The sequence below is a fragment of the Ursus arctos genome, unplaced genomic scaffold, assembly GCF_023065955.2.
Source record: "Ursus arctos isolate Adak ecotype North America unplaced genomic scaffold, UrsArc2.0 scaffold_21, whole genome shotgun sequence".
Taxonomy (NCBI): Eukaryota; Metazoa; Chordata; class Mammalia; order Carnivora; family Ursidae; genus Ursus; species Ursus arctos.
Window position 1 is genome coordinate 42,648,140 of NW_026622886.1, and position 6,000 is coordinate 42,654,139.

The following is a 6,000-nucleotide window of genomic DNA, read 5'->3' on the forward strand; positions in this document are numbered from 1 at the left end:
ACCCTTGAGCTCTGAGTGGAGACTTAGATACCACCGCAAGAGACTGGTGAGGCCCTAGGGAGGTGTGCAGAGTAATGAAGAGGCAAGTAGGCTTTGGAGTTGAATCCTAAATCCACTCTTAACTACCTTATAAACAAATGAAACCACATTGGGCCTCAGTATCCCCATCTGTCCAATGGAAATTCTTCCATAGGATTATGATAGTTAAACGAATTAATACATGCAAAGTTCTTAGCACATAGTGAGCAGTCGATAAAGTTTTAGCTAGTATTATAATATTAATATAGTTTTCATTAATATTCATGCATTTCTGAGACTTTTCTTGGAGGACTGAGATACATTTGTTCTATCCTACAAAGTATGGCTAAGAAAAACAGGAAATGTGACTTACTCCATTCATTAAACAAGCTTTTTTAAAGTGCTGACTGCCTTACCAAGTACCATATTGATCCCTCCCTCCTACTTCCCTTCCTTCATCCTTCCACAAACATTTATTGTGTTTCTATGAGGTGCCAGGCATTGCATTAGATTTTAGGAAAATAGCAATGAGATAGACATGTGTTTCCTCCCATCATGGAGATTATGATCCAGAGAGAAAGACATGTATTGCACAAGTCCACCTGGGTGGAGAACCAGAGATAAGTTCTAGGTGCTACAATAGCACTCATAGAATAAGGGGGAGCTTATCAGATCTGCCGGTCAGCAAGACCATCATGATATGCATTCCCATTTATGAAGCCCGTTCTCAAAAGAGTAAGTGACTTGACTGCCATTAAGTCAGTGGTGTTTTCATTGTGTTTCCCTAGACAAGACCAGAGTTTTCTAATGGGGTATTCATCAAATCCATGAATATCCAACACCATATTTTAAGTGATGTAATGGCTCTTCATTGGAAGACTTGAACATAATCCTTATTGTAAAAGGGACATATAAAGCATTACGAATTAAAAAAATAAATTCATAGGTACAGTCTGGTGTGTGTCTTACTAATACTTAATGTGATGTATTTTTATTAATGGTTCTATTCTGAACTTAGGCATTCAGGCCAGACTTTAGAATATTTCTTTGTACATCATCTTCCATTAATTAAGACAAAAACCAGATTGTGAATATGGTTCTAAACCTTCTGATATCATATCTGTAAGCTTTTTCTGTAGCCAATAGCTTCAACGCCATTATAAGGAGGGCAAAGGAATTGGGAACTTAGGTTTATTGATTACCAATTATATGCGAGTGCTAAATGTTATCTCATTTAATTCTCACAGGAATTCTGGAAATAGGTCTTATTTCTACCTCTTTTTACGTGTGAGGAAATTGAGGTTCAGAGAAATTAGGAAGTTTATCCAAATTTGCACATTGGCTGGTATTCAAAGCCAAGACTATCTGTTTCCAAATGGTACCCTCAATTCAGACCTGAATGATCTAACCATTCATGGAAAGTCACACAAAAGAAATTATTTCCACCCATATACAGTGCATTGTAGTTTATAAAACCATTGCAAGGTTGAACACACAATAATCACAGTTTAACTTACAAAAATTCAGTTTATGGTCCTTGTATCACAAATGGTATACAATTTATTCTCAGCTCTGGGACTCCCTTCACTTTTTTGCTCCAAATCTCTATTTCTTTGAAATTCTTTCCATACATTATAGTTTAAATTAAGAAGACAATAAAAGCCATTCAAGATGCCACAAACAGGAAAATGATAATGTATGAATCACTCTCTTTAAGATTATAATTTCACTTTCCTATGCTCATTAAAAGTTCTCTTTGCAGCATAGCAAACTTACAGGATTTGCCCTCATTTCATGTGCCTAAAGTGAAATCAATCATCTTCCTTCAGGATTGGATTAATCTTCCTCTTTCCTATTGCTTCCCACTGAATCATGTGTTTCTCTAGCATCTGGGGTCAAATCCTCGTAGCCATCTTGGGCTCCCCAAGCTTCTCACTCCCCCACACCCACACAAGCATCATTCATATTGACGACAGCTTCTGTACCAAATGGCAACAAACACGCACTCTCTCATTTGACCCAATCTTTAGAGCAGCCCCCTACTGTAACTGTTATTGATTCCATCTTACCAATAAGGAAATGAGCTTCAGTGCGGTCAGCAGCTGATCATTAATTAGTGAGGCAGAGATTTTTAACCCAGGTCTCGTGGACTACAGAATACTATCCATTCTTCATCATTGATCTTTTGCTCATCTGTGTCTTTTCATTTTCCATGAACTCACCTTGAGCCAGACCTGCATTTCTTCATGCTCAAATTCACGCTAAAGTTCCCTGACAGTTCTTTTCTCAACTTCAATCCAAATTCTGTGCCCCACACCAGATATATCTTCCCCCAAATTCATCTTTTTCCATTTTCATTATAACACAGGAGTTCTGAATCTATCAAAGCTACTACAAATCAAATAGTAATAGCGTTTTACTCATTTACAGGAAAAGGAAAGGTTCATTTCTTCAAATAAACATTCACAATTTCATATGTAGAATATGAAGTTTTCTTAAGTTTTCTTCTTAAACTTTTATCTTGATCATCAGTAATAGAGTATATATAGTTATTTCATATTGCCTGCAAATGGTTTCTAGGGACTCCGTTATATGTCCATTTAAGAAATCACAGCCTTAGACAGTAAGTGCTAAAATGATGGTCAAGACCTTCTAAACTCTGTCCCCGATCACATTTCTACCACTCTTCAATTCAATATCCTTCCCTATATGTGGTAGGTTGAAGTGCACAGCATCCAAGGGCGCTGCTTTTATTAACCCATTTAGGCTCCCTAGTACCCTACATGGTGGGTATTAGCAAGACCTCTTTCTGGGCCCCAGTTTCTGAATTTGTAAAATAAAGACTAAAATAATACCTACCTAATAAGATTGTTGTGAGGGTTGAGTTACTACATGAAGTTCATAAGACATGGTAAACACTTAATAAGTATTAGCCATTATTACTATTATTATGCCACCTTCTAATTGTGGAAATTTAAAATTCACATTGATTAATGACTTGCTAGTAGCCACTACAGCCAGATTTGGACTTGGCCATGTCTCTGAAGTCTGAACTCTCAGACACTGGGCTCTTACTACCTTCCTTGCTCTTTTTTCCTACTTAAATATTCTACTCCCTCTGGAAAGCCTTGGTCACTCATTTGTGTTCCTAACATCTCCTTTGAATAGATCATGACACACAGCACAGTGCTGCACTTTTATAAGACCTTAAATATATGAAACAACTTCTATCTTTGTTTCAATTGTATTAACCTTTAGAGACAGACCTACACTAAGGACAGAATTTTACCATTTTTTACTTGTGCTGGGGGTCCCCCAAGCCTCCCCCAGTTTCACCTATTTGCTAGGAGGACTCACAGGACTTGGCATTTGGTCACAGGCATGACTAAGATTTATTACAGCAAAAGGATACAAAGCAAAATCAGCACAGGGAAAAGGTGCATGGGGCAAAATCTGGAAGAAACCAGGCACAAGCTTCCAGGAGTCCTCTCTCAGTGGACTCACACAGGATATGCTTAATTCCTCCAGCAATGAGTTTTGACAACACAAGTGAACTATGGTCTAGTAGGGAAGCTCATTAGAGACTTGGTGCCCAGGTTTGTTACTGGAGACCAATCACATAGGCACTCGCTGCCTAGCACGTAGGCAGACTGGGAATTCCTTTCCTCGTTCTTTATGGGAATAATGAAAGCAGCTGTTCAGCATGAACCACATTGCTTGTACAAATAATTTAGGCACAGTGAGTCACTCTTATCAGTTCTGGGAATGGTGGGAACCTTCCTATGATGGTTAATTTCATGTGTCAACTTGGAGGGTGTTTTCAGATGGGAATAACATTTAAATCAGCAAATTCTGAGTAAGCAAACTGCTTTCTATAATTTGGGTGGGCCTCATCCAACCAGTTGAACACCTGAATAGAACAAAAACCTGGCATCCCTAGAAAGAAGGAATTTTCAAGCAGACTGCCTTTGGATTTCAAATCAGTCCTCCTGGGTCTCCACCCGGCCGGCCTTCCAACTGGAACCACACCATTGGCTTTCCTGGGCCTCAAGCCTAACAGCCCACATGACAGATTTTAGACTCGCCAGCCTCCCTAATCACTTGAGCAAATTGCTTAAAATAAATTTCTTTCTACATATACACACGCATCCTTTGGGTCTAATTCTCTGGGGAACCTAATACACCCCTCCAAATCCAAGTTCCCAGATGCCAGTCAAGGTCAACCTTTCAAGCAGGTATTCCTAAGGATAGCAGTCTCAGACCTGCTGTGCTAACCTTTTCTGTACACTATTAACTTTTACAGCAGCAGAAGCGACAAGGCAGGAATACCACGGAGCAGCAGAGCCCACGAATAATAAGAAACTATGAGTGGAGAGAAAGTGAGCAGAGAGAAGTTGGTTGCTAGTAGCAGAGAAGCGGAAGCAGCACGCATAGAGTCCCGGAGGAGAGGCATAGAGTCCAGTGCCTAGTAGAGCATCTGAACAGGAAACAGAAGGTGTCTGTCACTGAGAGAGCAAAATGAGCAGGTAACAAGATGCTCTTTTATTCAACAAGAACTGACTACCTAACCCTGGCTTGTGGTGGACTCAAGATGGCCAAAAATTCTTCACCACTCTTTGCATGAAGATGTGGAATCTGTTTCACCTCTCGTTGACTCTGGGCTGGCCTGTGATTTGCTTTCACCAATAGAACACCGCAGAATGACATTGCGGCTCTTCTAGGCATAAGCCTGAAGAAGTTCTGGCAGCTTCTGCTTTTGTGCTCTTGGGAGCCATGAGTCACCCTGTCATGAAGTTTGGCTATTCTGCTGGAGAAACCACTTGAAGAGAAAAAGAGAACGAGAGAGAAGAGAGGGAGAGAGAGAGAGAGATCAGGCCAGCCCCCAGCTGTTCCACCTGTCCCAGCTGAGACCCATGACTCTCCTGGATGTTCCAGCCCATTTGAGACTCCTGTATGAGTGACCCCAGGCAAAACCAGTGAAACAATAGCCCTGCTGAGCCCCACTCAAATTACAGAATCATGAACGAACAATAAAATGCTGTAACCTTAAACCACTCACTTTCAGGACGGCTCCTTTCAAAGCAGTAGATAACCAATACAGCAGAGCAGCAGAACCCGTGTGCAGTGACGTCATTGAAACAGTGGGGCCCTAGGGGAGAAGACGAGAGCTGTCTGTGGCGGGGGCAGCAGGATGACTCCCTGGGACTTGACACGAGGTCCTCTTTTCCAGTTTGCACTGTTTCACAACCTTGACATGTGTCACTTCACAAAGGAAACAGTCTGTACCCTTCCGACGAAGCCGTACCCTAGAATCTTTTCCAGACCTTCCCAACCCTCAAACCGAAGTTTGTGAACAGTTGATTGAGATCCCATGCTCAATGAGTCATGTTTGTCTTCTGAATGCCTGTTGCCTTAGTGGAGATCTTAGATCATCACAAGTCCCATGACCTGAAGCTCGTGTCTTTACTCGGGGAGCCAAAATACAACAATCTCCAGCGAAGATTCTCAAGATGGGCATGAGTACGTGCGTGCAGGATGCCAAATCTGTGAGTCCATAAATATCACAGTTACCCCCGAAACCAGTCTGACTGATTTTATTGACAGAGTGGATGGGTCATCTAGTTGTAGCAGAAACTGGACCTATGACTGATCGTTGCAAATATTTTCATCTCTCTCTTATGGATGAGGATACCAAGAAGGAGAGACAGAGAGAGAGAGAGAGAGAGAGAGATCCTAGGAATTACCAGAGCTACTCAACAAGTCAAAATTGAATGTAGGAACATAATCCAGGGCTCCCAAGCCTCCCTCCCGGGCTTTCTCCATTATTGGCAGCCTTCATTTTCATTCATATGTTTATGTATTTCTCTGCTGGAAAGGACATAGGTACAGCCCAGCATTTGGTTATTACCTTATGCAAAACATACTTCCTCTTTGTGATATCACTGTTTCACCTTGCACACTTTATTAGTTTTTTATGGGCAG

The 6,000-nt window shown here is 41.1% G+C and overlaps 1 long non-coding RNA gene across 1 annotated transcript in view; it reads right to left on the reverse strand.

Moving 5' to 3' along the window:
* LOC130544481 (uncharacterized) overlaps nucleotides 1-5,648 on the reverse strand; it is a 62,914-nt gene extending 57,266 nt beyond the window's left edge. The window contains exon 1 of the long non-coding RNA XR_008960787.1: nucleotides 5,078-5,648. This is a non-coding gene — a long non-coding RNA (uncharacterized LOC130544481). The remainder of the gene's footprint in view (nucleotides 1-5,077) is intronic.
* Between the last annotated feature and the right edge of the window lie 352 nt (nucleotides 5,649-6,000).